The sequence below is a fragment of the Raphanus sativus genome, chromosome 4 (genome assembly GCF_000801105.2).
Source record: "Raphanus sativus cultivar WK10039 chromosome 4, ASM80110v3, whole genome shotgun sequence".
NCBI classification, from domain to species: Eukaryota; Viridiplantae; Streptophyta; class Magnoliopsida; order Brassicales; family Brassicaceae; genus Raphanus; species Raphanus sativus.
The window spans coordinates 48,671,373-48,687,593 of NC_079514.1; the positions used below are offsets into that span (position 1 = coordinate 48,671,373).

Sequence of the window (16,221 nt, forward strand, 5' to 3'; positions counted from 1 at the left end):
GCTTCACCTGTCAAACACACCTAAAATATTAATTATTTTGCATATTGCAATTTGTAAGCCATATCAGTGTTCCTTACGAGTACGTAATTGTTCCTTGAGGCTTAGCCGCGTATTATGCGATATGTGCTACTTATAGGCATAGCCTACGTTGTTTCCAACCATATATAATACTGTATCAGGTTTCGATTTAAATAGTAGCATAACAACGATATTATCAGAAATCATTATGATTTGTGCTGCTAATTAAATCAGTCATCGTGTGCGTTGTGAAACATGTTAAGAATTATTTACAAGTCTGAAATTCTCTTTAGTAAATAAGAAGATTAATCTGATGAATTGTAATCAATTTTAATCGATCGATGAGAAAAATATAATGTATATTTTGGTAAAAGAATATAATGTATATCTGGAACTTAAATTAAAGAGGTTGATGTCCTATGGATCCATGTGTATAATTGCATGCCTTCTATTTTTTACCATCAGGGTGATATCATAAAACCCTAATCTACTTGCCACTTCGAGCTATAACCCTACTCCACTAGGCATTATAGCAAGCAATCAGTGATTTTAAACAGCTTTTCATCAAATCATTAATCTCACCTTTTAATTCACCTTTATGTATACATATAAACAAAACAACTGTCTTCCCTTTTTTACCATTAAATTAACCTCGAGTGGAAATAACCAAACTAAGCTAGGGTAGAAGAAGAACAAATTCAACTATATTCAAGAGTATTTAGAGCATGCTCAACGGTTATACCTCCTTTTAAGTATCTCTGAAAAAAAGCCCATTATTCTAACATAGTTTTGTTCAAGATTTTCCATTTTTTTAAAACAAGAGTAATATGGTACAAGAAGTAAACATGTGGCAAATAAGGTTTTAAACCGGTTGTTAAAAGTTGAATGCAGAGATATTTCTTCTCTTTCTCTTACTTGTGTTTTCTTTTTATATATTAAATTTTTGATACGAAATTCAGTCACATATCACCGTTGGTGTGGTCTTATATATTTATATTTGGTCTAGAAAACATATATTACACATTTAAAAATAAACATATATTAGACACTGCTAAAAAGAGATAAGAAGCTACATTCATTCAAAAAGAAAAGTTACACACGCATATATTTAATATGGTCTTTAAGATACAGATACTATTAGACACTGCTAAGAAGATATAAGAAGCTATATAATGGTTAGTAAAATTGAGCAACTATATAGACATACATGAAGTTGTTCTCCAAAAAAAAAAACAAATAGACCTACATGCATAGGGCTTGATCGAACCAATAAGATGGTTCTACAAAAACATTATACATTACCTCTTTTTTTTTACATTTATTCATTACTCCTTCCGTTCCCACAAAACTAAGATTTTATGGATTTTATTCTTGTTCTGCAAAAATAAATTTTCTATATTCTTAAAGTACTTCTGTATACATTTAAGAAATATTAATTGTAAATATTCGAATTGATTAAATTTTCTTGGTAGATAGTTATTGAAAAGTTTATGAAAAACTAAATAGTAAATTAAACGGAGATATTATTAACCTTTTCCGCATTCATCCTAGACCAAAACTCAAATTTGTCGATGATATTCATAAAAATTAGAGTTTATTACAAATATATTAGACCATCTAAAGCATTTGCAAATGTCTTAACACATGTATACATCTTACTATTAGAATACGACGTCGTTCTTCATACCTCAACTCCTAAAAAACAAACACTTGATACTATACATGATTACAGTTGGGATGGCAAATCTGATTGGTTTCCTTACCACGTTTAGTTTTTTTATCGTTTATAATTTCAAAGACATACTACCAAATTTCATTCCAAATTATAATGCGTTGGGGGAACTAATGTAAAACACTGAACTATAAATTTAAGTCTATACTTTTGGATTTGTTGGGTGGGGAAAAAAGGAGATAACATAAATAAATACGTGTGACTATTAATTAAGCCCGACAAATAGAAGAAATGTGGCTGAAAAGAAAAAAACTTTATAATATATATATTATTACAAAGACACACTTGACAATGTCCGATAGAAAGAAGAAGACTTTATGTAATGTGATGCATACACAAGTTGCTGAATTCCCTTAAATATATAGATTGATATGGGACATTATGCATAACACTTAGTTTACACAAATCAACATGATTCATATGTTTATATTTCTTTAAGAACAAACAATATTCAAGCCAAACTTATAATTTTACTTTTTATACTTCTCCTTTACAACACTACAAGAATACAGTTCATACTCCGACGGACGTATTAATCGCAAGTTGGTCGGTAACATTCGTTTCCTATAATTTCCCGACAATGAAACTTTAGTCGGAGTTTGGGTCTCGGAAATCTCGGGTTCTCGGAAGTTTATCTGTACGTTCCGTTAACAAATATTCTCGGGATTATATATCGGGAAGTGATCGGAAGATACCGTTGAATTTCCGAGAAATATTGGCGATGAGCTTCCGAGAAATCAATATTTTTTAATAAAAAAAAACAAATAATGAAATATAAAAAACCTCACAATAATATTAAATATCAAATATTTATTACAAATAAACAAATTAAATTTAAAAGTCTAAAACAATTAAACGAAATAAAAAATAAACAAATTAAATTTAGAAGTCTACAAAAACTAAATGAAATAAAAATAAACCTATTAATAATTGGTGTAGATGCGACGGTGTTGGTGTAGGATGCGAAGGTGCCGGTAACGGTGGGGTAGCAGAAATAGCGGTGGAGGGAGTTGGCGGTGACGATGGCAGTGTAAGGAGTTTAGGCGGTGGTGTAAAGAGGTCTTAGGTAGAGTTTCTTCAAAGAAAAAACAAATCTGAAAGCACTAAAATAAACAGAGAAGGGGAAGAAGGAAAGAGGAGAGAAGGAGAAAGGAGAAAACAATTATACTAGACAGAGAACACTAACCGGGGCCAAACTGGAAGAATCAGTACAAGCAGCATCACCATTTCCTCCAACTCCCTGTCCAGAACGGAAACTAAACCGGCGGCAGAGATCACTAGACAGAGCAACTGCTAGGGGGCCAGCCGAAGACACGAAACCGAAGCTCGTGAAGAGTCGCTTTACACCGTTGCGTAAGGGAAGATCTATTCTTTGACAGATCTATTCTTTTTTTTTTGTCACAGTGACAGATCTATTCTAAGTAAAAGAAATAGGGAAAAAATAGAAAAATTAAATACTATATCTTTTTCTTACTTTACGATCTCCACAAAAGTTTCAAGCTCTGCATCCAGACCCTTCCTTTTTTCCAACAACACATCTGGGTAAGCCACGTGTTTTTAATTTTATACCGTCTTTGAAGATATCAAGAGAAATCGAATTGGGAAAAATAGAGATGTGGGATCTCAACTAAATCGATAAATGGTAGGAAACAGTTCAGTTGCCAAACCAAGAGAACTCCGACGAATTTTTGTCAGTTTTTGTGACGACGTACCGAGAAGAAAATTAATCGTCGGGATCTTGAATGGCCTGAGAAGATACCGACAACATATTCTAGGAACTTTCCGAGAAAACAAGCTCCTCGCTATTTTCTTTTCTTTCCGACAACTTACCGACTTTAGTTTATGACAAAACACCGAGAATATTGATTTATCGCAAAGTCCCGATAATATTCCGAGAATAATCATATGTTCTCGGAAATTGATCAGAAACCCATCATAAATTTACCGAGGAGAGATGTAGTCGGTAAATGTCGTCGGCGTTGACATTGATTTCTTGTAGTGCAACAACACTAATCAATTATGATTATATTAGAATGTGGTGTGAGATTAGGTTTTGGAAACCCGAAGGTAAACCTTATGATGTTCTATTAATTCACAACTAAGATGTGTTAGCTGAAGACATTGAAGCTCAAAGAAGGAAATTTAACTTCCATTGACATGATCTCAAGGGTGTTCCTTGAGGATATGATTTTTTTTTGTTGACAATGTAACATAAGCAAACGGTATTGCTTTGAACTGTTTTTCATGATCACAATTACAATGCATCAACAAAGTAATTAACTTTAGAAACTGACTCACTAGTTGAATTTCATTTCCTAAATCTTGCAAGAGATCCAATAGTTTATAGTCTTTGTATAATCTCATCTGGCCTCATACAGAGAGATCAAGTCTGGTAACAAGAACTTCATTTTCTCAAAACTTAAATAATATAAAATTATTTTCCAGCTTAACGTACAACTCATCTAACAAACTTATGAGCAACTTTCTGCAACCTAAAAAAAAAGGAATCAAAAGAACTTGGCACCGAGAAAGAGGGAGAGTAAATAGAGTTTAGAAACAATTGGGCCAACTTCGGCCCATCGTGTAGCTTCACGTTTGAAAACTCTGGACTTACCCGGGCCCTTTATCGGAACATAATGAGCTTCACGTTACAAAATCTGGACTTAGTTGAGCCCATTTTCGGCCCACTTTAACTAGGTTTTTACGTCTTTTTGATGAGGGAACCCTAAAGAAGCCCTAGGTTTATCAATGTATATATGAGAACTCTGTCTAACCAATCCCTCAATAACTAAATCTTTCGTTGTCTCTGTTTTAAAATCTCTGTTTTGCTTTAAAGGTTTAGACTTTTTTTCATTGAAAGTATTGATTTTTATGTGATGTGTTTTTTATGAGAACTAAAAAGAGGAGAAAAGAGAGATATGATGATTGAACTTTCTTGGTTCCCTATTGGTTTGATTTGGCCGAGATGATGGCATCTTACGTATTAGCTCTATCTGATCTTTCCAATCTCCTCTAAAAGTTGTTTATTGTTATCTTTCGGAGTTTAAGATAGTAATGAAGAGAAAAAGGATATGATGAATGTTGAACTTTATTGTTCCCTATTGGTTTGATTCGCCGGAATGATGGCATCTAACGTATTAGCTCTATCTGATCCCTTTCTCTTCATTACTCTGTTTTTAGTTCGGTGATTATTGGTTAGCTGATAATATCTGTTTCCCTAATCTGTTATGTTAGACGACTATTAGATTCAGTGGATACCGATTAATGTTAGATGTGTTTTTGTACAACTGATGGTCCGATAAATAATTAAATAACCTCATGTGTTTCTACCAGTGTGGTTTAGCTCAGACAAAATAATCCAATGTTGGTTTGACATCTTACCGCCAACATTTTTTCCGTCTCAGAGCATCTTAATCTTTTGAAAAGTCTTTCCCTTGCGAGAATAACAGCTCCGGGAAGCCTCTCTATTGAAGAATCACAGCCGTTGGACTCATTTCAGTTATAAGATGATAGATCCGTGACAAAATAATCAATCGTCAATCCATTAATTACAAACTAAACCCATGTTTCTGTCGACTATTTTAATCACAACTAGATTTTGACCCACTCGACCGAGCTGTTGTTAATTTTCATTTCTATCTTTGTTTATATTAAATATTATACACGATTTATAATATGGGTATTAATATAATATTTTGAGAAATAACAATGTGTTTAATTACATCGAATAACCTTTTTACATTCTACAGTAAATTATATGATTGATATTTATTAGACTCATATAAACTAATCCAAACATTTTACAGTTTGATTTATGTATAAATATCTAAAAAGTAATTTTCTGAATTAAAACTAAGATAATAGATAAATATGAGTTAGTATGGTATTATAAATTGATACATTAGTTATAAAATTTGTAAGAAAATAAAAATATTGTAGACAATTTATTCCGTAGAATATTCGGTTTGTATAGCTGTATCTATAGTTTTCAAAATAGAGAAATTATATATATTGTGAAAATATTTTATAAATTACGTTAGGAAAGATCATAACAACTTTGACTGATAATATATGTCAACTTAATTGATTTATAAGTACAATGTTTAATTTTAATTGCTTCTTAGTTAACTTTCTAAATATTATTGTTATACTAAAAATTATAAAAATACTTAGTATATGGATTTAAACTTGGTTACTAAGTTTTTCAAAAAAATATTTATTTTTTGAAAATTTTAATTAGCTAAAATAGTTAGGAATTTGATCTAAACTCGTAATAAGTATTTATTCGTATAAGTGATAATACATATTTTAAAAATTAACCTGATTAAATAAATATTTAATTGAGTAATTTTATTTTTGTCTTATAAACCATTAATTGTATCATCGATATTTTTAAAAATATTACCCGTATATCCGCACAAATGTATTTTTTTATGGATCAAAAATTTTATGATAATTTTAATAAAATTGTTGTATATATTATTTAAAATATATGGTGCTATATGAAAATATATGTAACATAATATATGTAACATAATATGTTTATATATTATATAAGGGATTCTTTTATGTGACTTCTATTTTTAGTTATTACTGATAAATAATAAAAATATAATTACATAAAATTTAAAACAATATTGTTCATTAACTACTTAAAGCTAAGTTTATTAATTATTTCCAAAGAATGATTTTCAATCCTAAACTTGTGATTTTATGGTAAAAGAAGTTTGAATTGAAATTGTCCAACTGTTATGAAGAATATGTTTCTTTGTTTATTTTTTCTATGAATCGAATTACACATAAATTTTATATAATTTGATGTTGGTGCATGTTAAATAAACTAAAAATGTGATTCATGTGTAAGTTTCCAAAAAATAAATTTTTAGTAGTTTGTTTAGGAAATTATTTAATATCAGAAAAAGACAAGCAATACTTAAAAATAGGTTTATTAAATGTTCAGTGGCATTGAATTGTAATTATTGTGCAAGTTTTAGGGTTATTCTATATATGTACTTCTGTTTTAATAAAGTAGATTTTGCAGGCAATGAAGTGGAAAAATACATATGCCCATAGGGTCCTGAGGACTAAAACTATTGCAAATACTCAAAAATTAAAAACACCAATCCTTTTTCGAGGAGTTATTAGCAAATAAATTAGTTTAACAATCCATTCCATTGGTTTATTGAGTTTAACAATTTTATTAAATTTTTTAGTTATCTATTTAAAAAATTTCAAAATCCACTAAAATCTTTTTTCTTTTTGGTTAGAACTCAGAACTTTTATTATTCAAAATTTTTAATTATTGTTGATTCTCTAATAATAAATAAAATATATGTGATAGAAAAGTCTATATATATTCATGAGATTAATGGGAGATAATTCTCTCCATTTTTACTTAGGAAACATTACTTTCAAAATATTTATGTGTATTTGTTGACCAAAAAAAAAATATTTATGTGTACTCATGAGATAAATAAAATCTATGTATATTCATTGGAAGATATCTATGTGTATTCATTGGGATACTTTGAAAAATACCTTATTAATGATTTTAAATTTGAAGAATATATTTTGTTTTTTTCCTTTTTGTAAACTACACTTTCTTATATGCAAAAAATCATTTATATCCAGATTTTCTTTTACACTAAGAATTAAAAACAAAATTACAATAATAAATTATTTATATTAACGTAATTATGATAATCGTTGCTCGTGTATTGGAGTTTTTTTAAATTAAGTATAATCGACAATGATGACCAAAAAATAATATAATCGACAACTTAGCTGAATCACAAAAACTTTAGACCATATACCTTATAAACCAGAACCTGCACAAATCTCTATTGTTCATTCTTAAAATGGTGAAAACAAACGTTGTATTCCATGAGAATCTAAAAATCATTTTGCTTGAAGTAAAAGGGATCTTAAAGTAGATGTCTGGTATAGTAACACACTCTCCTTTTCGAAAAAAAAAAGTAACACACTCCATTGATGATTTGGTTGGAACTTGGAATTTAATGTTTGAATTCTTCTTAAGCTTTAAAATTGCTCTTGATTAGGATTTCGGTTTAAGTCTTTCGGAGGTCGTGCTTTGATGTTAAGTTGCATTTTAGTACATACTATATCTTCAATTATTTATCTCATTAATACGTTGTGGTTGTTTTGGTTCATGTTTGTGTTGGTTTGCTTGTATGCTTATATCTCGGAGTCCTATTTCCGTGTATAAACAGATATCCTCTGTTTTTCGTGAATAAAACAGAGCTCTTTCTTTAATCCTGTAAATTAAAACGAAATAGAGCTCTTTTTTGTTTCATTAGCTGTGCAGTGTAGACAATACTGATTATTCATCGTCATTTATTTCCCTAGTGTATTACTGCATATTGATTATTGAAGAAGATCATTTATGTATAACCAAAACCTGTTCGTTAGAAAGAAAAAAAAAGCCTGTTCGTTAGGTTTAGTTCTATGTATAGTTTTGATCAAAAGCATAAATTAACAAAATACATAATCATTTAAAATATTTATATTGGATACTTTAGTAAATTAACATATGCAAAGTGTAGTTTTCAAAAAAATTAAATAATGGTGTAGTTTTCAAATTGAAATCTCATATAGATGTATTTTTCCAAATTTTCCTTTCTCCATTTTTACTCATAAAACATAACTTTCAAAATATCTATGTATATTCATGACATTTATAAAATATATTTGATAGAAAAGTCTCGAAAACAAAATTATCATTTTTGCCAAATATCTTCATAACTTTCAAACTATACATTTTCGAATTTGAACTTTTTATTAAAAAAGTCTGAATTTTTTTTCAAAATTTTTTTTTTTTCATTTTGAAATTCTTAAATTCCTTTTGAAACTATTTGTAGAATTTTTATTTTTAAACTTTAGTATTTATTTATTTTAAATTCGAAAAATTTCTTAGCCATATATTTACTTTACAAAATGAATGATAGAAAAATATATAAATTCATGAAGTAACAATTTATAAAAGTGATGATCAAATTTTGTAAGCCAATGTATATATATATTCTTTATTCACATAACTTAAAAAAATCTATCAACTTTTAAAATTTACAAAATCATCTCTCAATAATCTCTCCATCCCTAATTTTTTGAATTTCAACTTACTCGAATCCAAGTCCTTTCCTTGATATATCCTTCACTGCCGGTGACACATAAGGAAAATATGTATTAAATGACTCGTGTAACCGCACCGGTTTTGGGTGCGGTTGCATACTTTTGCGAATGCGGGTGATTGTGATTTTTAGTATAATATATATTAGTATGCATATTATTTCAATTTAAAAATTTTTATTGAATGTTTTTATTTTAGATTTATATTCTTTTTTAAAAAAAATTATCCACCCGCAACCGCAAACGATAGATGGAACCAAGTTTGAATTGAACAGGTTTAGAACGATCTGAAGTGATTTATAGTGTTCTTTGTGATTGTTGAAAAATGCCAACAACTACTACTTACCATAAAATTGTGTTTACTACTAACCATAAAACTGCGTTTACAGGTGGTAGCGGAGAGTTTCACTATTGGAACTAACTAGATTTTGACATTTATTTTTGATTCGCGGAAGCTATTTTAAAAAAGTTATAAATACAAAACTTATTCTATACATTCTAAATTTTTATTATTTTAAAATTAATTATTTACAATTATATTGTTTGAGGGGGTTTTATATACAAATATTTTTTATTAGGTTAATTAATGAAGTTGATCTATGTTTAGTAATCTCTAATGCACCTGAAATTTTCAATTTCAATTAAATTTACTTTCTTAATTAGTTTTATGAAATTGTGTTTGATTAACACAAATTATGTTTTCAAAAACTTTGTTACCCAGGATCCAACCCAAAAACAAAAAGGGTTGAGAAAAGCAAACCCAATTACCTATTTCCTGACTGAGGCTTCCGATCGATGACAGAAGTTTACTAGAAAAACTTGTTTTTTTTTGGCATCACTAGAAAAACTTGTTTAATAGTATAGAGTCCTCTTTCTATGGAGATCCAGAAGGGATTCAAGTGTCCTTTGAATGCAACAAGAAACCATTAGGTTTTAAACAAGGTGCCATTAATGGTTTACATCGACAAACTTTTAGCTCAGCCGAGTTTAAAACCGAGAGGAGAGATTGCAGCATATGTTTAGAGAGTTTCACTGACGGTGACATGCTATATCCTTGCTCTGTACCCATAGTTTCCATTCCTCGATCGTGCTTAAACCCTTGGTCGTCACTGTGTATGCAAGATAGTAAGATCCTTATTTGTCATCCATCTTTTAATTTATGGTCTATGTGTAGATAGGATGTGCTTCTAGCAATATTTGTTAATATTATCACCAACATTTTGACTATAATCAGTCATAATTTACTAAAAATCAGTTGTTAATGCAAAATCTCACATTCAAAAATAGTATTTTACTTATATTTATATAATTTATACTTATATTTTAATTAATTTTTACATATATTTTTATTAATTTTTACTTATAGTTTTTATAATTTTATTGAAGTGTATATAAACATATTTATTATATAAATCAAGTTTATTAAAAAAATTTAGTTGTCTGTTTAAAATTTTCAAAATCCACTAAAATCTTTTGTTATTCAAAAAATTTAATCATTGTTGATTCTCTAACTATAAATAAAATATATGTGATAGAAAGCCAAGTCCGTTATATATTACTTAAGTCTCTTTCATATTTTCAATATGAAATTTTCTCCGCAACACACTCCATCGAGATAATAGTGCATATAACCATTAATTTCGATATAATCCATCATACCCTCTCAATTTTGGTAGAACTAAACTTTTTATGGGTCATCAGCTAGTGAGATGATCTGGCTAGATTATGTATAGGCCCTCTGTGATACCATGACAAATCATTAAGAGTTATTATTAGAAGAAACTAGATGCGATGTCCGCGCTATGCGCGGAAAATGTTCGATGTTTAATGGTTTACGATGAAAATATAGTGAAAATATAATTTTTGGCCAGTTTAACTAATTTTTATGGATGAGTCAAGAAAAAAAAAACTAATTTTACATGGAATTTTTTTGTATCCATAAGTAATTATATATTATTTAAAAATTATTTAAAGCTTTTCTTTGGTTTTGAATAATATATTTTATGTTATTAGAATACTTAGCAAATTATAAAGTTTAACAACATTCTCACTCTACACACCACCAAAATCAGTCGGGTAAAGTACACACATAAATATATGAACATAAATATAGATACACACATTTTTTTTAATTATAAGAACATACAAATGCGAACAATACATATTCTAGTTAATAAATTATATTGTATGTTTTTCTTAAGCTGGATTAATTTCTGTGAATACTAATACAAACGCGATACCTATATACTATAAAAGCTATGGTTTTATTTTCTCAACAATCGTAAGCACAACCTCCATTTATCATACCAAAGCCAATGACCCCTTCGCTCTAATTCATCGGCTTCGTTCCCACCATATATTGACTTAACGCTCCTTCTTCTCACTCACCTCATCATATTTCTACTATAATTTTTCAGAAGGAGAAAGCACAAAAAAAAAACTCTCCATTTCATGTTATTTGGTGAAACTCTATTTAAAAGACTATATGAGCTGTGTCTTTTAAAAAAAAGTTATAATCATAAGGGTTTGTGCAAATAAAAAATACATAAACAACGACTAATATTTATACTTTATAAGGCTCAATACATGTTTACATAAGCTTTTATAAATATTTTAATTTAAATTATGTTTGAATGTAAATAATATTATATATATCATTCAAAAAGAGTGTGATGCTATATTTATATCATCGAAATCATTCGAAGAAAACTACCTTTTTAAGAGATAAATTAGGACACCATAAATAATTAAATGGATAAAATTTATGATAGATATAAAAGAAATGTGACATTGTTAAATTCATTTTATTTAAAAATTTATTTCAAATATGTTTAGTTTAAATTATCTGATTGGACATTTTGTGTGAACTAATTTGTCTATGTGGCATAGATAAATCTGGTAAAACCAAACTAACCAGAACTAAACCGAAATAAAGAAACATAAATTGCTTAAATTACCACTTTTTAATATTACTTTTCATGTTTATATTAACCGAACTTACCATTAGTTTTAAAGAGGTAGATATACACTTATAACTGTATGGTTAATTAATCTAAACTTTTGATTTAGATTTCAGGGGCAGTATTTTAGAAAGTTGGGTTCACGATTTAATAAATATATAAATAAATATTTAAATAATTTTTTTTTAAATAGTTTTAAAATGAAATTTCTAATTTCAAAATAAAATACTTGTTTTTTAAATCTAAATTTAAAAATGAATTTGAAAACGTATAACTCGACAAATTATTTTTTATTATTATTTATTTAAATAATTATTTATATTTGTCTATAAAGCAAGTGTAGAATGATTGTAAGCCAATTAAGTACAATAAACCAAAAACAATTAAATTAAATGTAATACTATAGTTATATGTAAACTATATGATATAAATGATAATATATATACATAAGTAATTTTTTAGATCTGACAGTTAGATTTAGATTTTATCTTATCAACTGTTGATTAGGCGTTATTAATAGATTTGATCTATCATGACATAAGTTAGTTTTACGGAAAAAAAAAACAAATCCAAGAGATGAATCGTGTGATGATGTTCTTCCAATGTAACAAATCCAAGAATTGAGTGTTGTCAACATTAATTGTATAGATGTATGTAAAACATCTTTTTAGATATTCCAACGTGTTAAATATCTTAATTTTCTCCAAATATTTAAAAACTTTAAACCCATCTGGTTAATCTACCACAAAATGATTTAAGTTTGGTGTCCTAAAACATTCAAACTTGCTATTGGTCACAAAATGATTCCTTGGCCGTCTTACAGTGAAAAGGAGAATAACAGTCCTAAATCTTCCTTAGATTATTATCCCTACTAAGATTGAGAACAATAGTCTTTGTCAAATCTCCTTAGATTCACCAACATACCATAATCACAACATGAAAGCTAGTAGTCTGCGTCATCTTCATCATGAAAGTCTGCTTGTTAATGAGCAGCTCCAAAGACATCAAAATCCATATCCAGAGCAAGCATCTCCTCCAAATATCTATTATTCTTCATCTCGCCATCTTCTTTCTCTTGCTCTTCTGTCAGCTTCTCCCTCTCCTCCACAAACTCTTTCATCTCTTTTCTTTCCATACTCTATGAAGCTGCAGACGTCCTCAGCCCTGCAGAAGAATCAGATCAGAAGAATTCAGTCACTCTTGTGTTTCACGAGAAACACATGATTTCTGTAAATATGTATTCATACTTATCTCGCAGATCAACAACTTAAGTACGCTCCTGCTGCTGCAGCATCTTAAAATTCTCTTCTTTGTCTCTTTTATCATGTATATGGCTGATTGAGTCTTTGAAAAACCTGTCTTGTGAATGCTCCAACGTTTTTTTTTTTCAAAATCAGGAAGTGTATCAGTAGCCCCCGAGATAAAAGAAACATACTTCTTTGATGTTCTGCTAATGCTGCATCTTTCTTCTTTGTTTCACAATGCAGTTATCTTCTGCAGTTTTCCGCAGCAGCTTCTGGCTCATATTTCCTAGAGATTCCTCAACCACCTAGGCTTGCTTGTTCTGTTTCGTAAGCTTGTTTTAAAACCAGTGTATCTGATTATCCTCCGTGATCTGCCCCCAGCTTCTTAACTACATTGTTCTGGTACTACTTCATCTCGTACTTTAGGCATGTTTGCCTAACGAATCATACAAAAATACATGAAATACATTCATAAGGACTAACAAAACTCTAAATCAAGTACAAACCTCATCTTGATTCAGTGTGGTTTGTGAATCCATTCGCACAAACCTCATCTTCAGATTCCAAGTCTGAACGAACTATTTTTTCAAACATTACCACTAATCAAATACTAAGTTAGAACCAGAGGGTGGTAAGAATTGAATATCCGAACGGTGTCTCTCCACCAAGCTCGGCCTGTACGAAGGATTCATCTGCGTCACAAAACATTAAAACAAATAGTGAAAAGAAAAGTAGAATCGTTATTCAAATCGGAATCAGACAATGAAGGAGAAGTAGTCAATACAGATCCAGAATGGAACCGATTCACGTTTTCTTCTAAAATATAGAGAATTGTGAGTACAACTGAAAAGGAGATAGAGAGACTTTAACGGGGTGAGCAGTTGATTTCTTTCAACTGGGATGCTAATCGATAAATTTTCAAGGAAGATTTAAGTCGTGCTGACATGGCATATATGTAGATCTGATTGGTTCGAATTAATCTGCTGATGTGGATAGGCTCAATGGAACTCTCCTTTTAGTAGTGTTATTATAGATATTATTAGACTTTCATATTGCTAAGTTTATTGGAATTCTAATTTAAAATCAATTGGTGGTGGTAAGTGAAGTGGTTCAAAACTTATATATTACTCAGTTCTTTAACATTTTCAATATCGGATATTCTCTCCAACAAAAGCCAGCACACTTCATCTACCAATTGTTGGAAAAGCCGTGGTGAGTCGTACATCTGTGACATAACAACCCTAATATGATTGTTTTGGCTTAATTTTAAAACTTTGGCTGCCGAAAATGCCAGATGCTTCTCGAATTGTTTAGGTTGATATCCAAGACCTTAAGCATGCTTGTAGGATGTTGGTTGTGAAGACTCGAAGAAATCAGAACCGGTTTGGTTTGATGGGTGAATTGAGTTTGCGTTCCGGTTTAGGAATCGGTTCAATTCAAGTTGTAATACGTCGCCGCATCACGTCGTCTTCTTCTCTCTTTGTTGAGAGGTTGTTACAAAGCGGGGTCCACAGCTAGAGGCCGTTACTCGGTTATTAACTAGCTCGTGTGACGAGTTGTAAGTAGAGCAATCATTCTGGGAAACACGGTGAGAGAGAAAAGCGATAGAGAGAGAGATCGGATTCTACGGGGGTGAGAGATTTCTTTTGGGGTTTTTCCGGTGTGAGTAACGACGGTGATACGGCGAGCTTGTAAACACTGAGCTTAGTGAATTCCGAGGAGATCCTCGGCCAGACGTAGAGTCGCGGTTTAGCGCTCGAACTGGATAACATCTCGCTGTGTCAAATCTTTCTTTACTCCTGTTGATTCTCAATCTCGTAAACCGTATTGATTGATTGCTTGTTAGTGTTCGTTTGTTGATTGATTGATCGAACAAACAGGATCTCGTATTGACTCGATTCCACAACAAGTGGTATCAGAGCCAGGTTCTGGCTGGTTCAGGGAGGAATCGAATCTTGCTGAGAGGCGGTGACGAAGGAGATATCGTCACGATGGTGTCAGCTAAGATCCAGATAGAGAAGTTCAACGGAGTAATCGATTACAACATGTGGAAAGAAAGGTTGTTGGCTAACCTAGATCTTCTTGAACTTAGAGATGCCTTGATAAGTCAAGAAGAGGAGCTGAAGAAGTCAGAAAGCAAACCGGACGATGTGAAGCTCAAAGGCGTGGATGACGGAGCAGACTCGAAGGAGGCTGTCGACACTTCATTGGCAGAAAAACAGAGGAAGGTACGGAGCACCATTATCATGTACGTGACGGATCAGATCTTGAGAAAGATTATCAAAGAAAAGACGGCGGTTGGTATGTTAAAGATTTTGGATGCTCAGTATATGTCAACGTCGCTTCCAAACAGAATGTATCTGAAGCAGTGCTTGTACGGGTACCGCATGAATGAGTCTCTGACGATTGAGAACAACATTGATGAGTTCTTGAGGATTATAACTGATCTGAGTAACGTCATGGTGGAGATCTCAGATGAAGATCAGGCTATTCTGCTCTTGATGTCCTTACCAAAAAAGTTTGATCAGCTGAGGGATAACTTGAGATATAGCAAGACTACTGTGACGCTAGATGAAGTTATAACTTCCATTCATTCAAAGCAGCTGGAACTTGGTGCAAATGGAAATGGAAAAGGTAGCAAAACTCACGGTGAGGTGTTGTACTCAAACTCAAACAACAGAGGAAGATCAGGGACTCGGGTTTCAAATCAGAGTAAGTTCAAAGGCAAAGGGAGGTCAAAGTCTCGAGGAAAAGGGAGTCAACCTACATGTTGGACTTGCGGTTCTGAAGGGAATTTCAAGCGAAACTGTCCAAAGCGAAGCAACGGTAAAGGCAAGGAGACCGATAAAGAGTCTGGAGAGTCTTCTGCTGTCACAGGAATTCAGTTCATTGAATCCCTTACTGTTTCAGAAGTTAATGTAGCTGAGGTCTGTGACTACAGGGAGATATGATATTGGATACTGGGTGTTCGTTCCATATGACTCCGAGAAGAGACTGGTTTGTTGATCTTGAAGAAAAGGATGTTGGGTCTGTAAGGATGGCAAATGAGTCTACATCGTCTGTGAAGGGAATTGGTACTGTTCGTATCAAGACATCAGAAGGTGGTTTCGTGCTAATCAAG

At 31.0% G+C, this 16,221-nt stretch overlaps 2 long non-coding RNA genes and 2 other non-coding genes across 5 annotated transcripts; 2 read left to right on the top strand and 2 right to left on the bottom strand.

Annotated features, from left to right (window-relative positions):
• Positions 1 to 2,523: 2,523 nt before the first annotated feature.
• Positions 2,524 to 3,746, bottom strand: LOC130511451 (uncharacterized). The gene is made up of 2 exons (XR_008944915.1): positions 2,937 to 3,746; positions 2,524 to 2,844 (listed from the first exon to the last, which is right to left on the bottom strand). It is a non-coding gene; the product is annotated as an uncharacterized LOC130511451 (long non-coding RNA).
• Positions 3,747 to 4,661: 915 nt separating this feature from the next.
• LOC130512210 (small nucleolar RNA Z102/R77) lies at positions 4,662 to 4,753 on the top strand. Its single transcript, XR_008945767.1, has one exon. It is a non-coding gene; the product is annotated as a small nucleolar RNA Z102/R77 (small nucleolar RNA).
• A 61-nt stretch (positions 4,754 to 4,814) lies between these two features.
• On the top strand, positions 4,815 to 4,907 carry LOC130512211 (small nucleolar RNA Z102/R77). The gene has a single exon (XR_008945768.1). It is a non-coding gene; the product is annotated as a small nucleolar RNA Z102/R77 (small nucleolar RNA).
• Positions 4,908 to 12,561: 7,654 nt separating this feature from the next.
• On the bottom strand, positions 12,562 to 14,008 carry LOC130510554 (uncharacterized). 2 transcript variants are annotated; one of them, XR_008944241.1, is made up of 4 exons: positions 13,885 to 14,008; positions 13,607 to 13,792; positions 13,104 to 13,536; positions 12,562 to 13,020 (listed from the first exon to the last, which is right to left on the bottom strand). It is a non-coding gene; the product is annotated as an uncharacterized LOC130510554 (long non-coding RNA). The 2 variants fall into 2 exon arrangements; XR_008944240.1 differs by having other exon boundaries at positions 13,607 to 14,001.
• Positions 14,009 to 16,221: the final 2,213 nt, after the last annotated feature.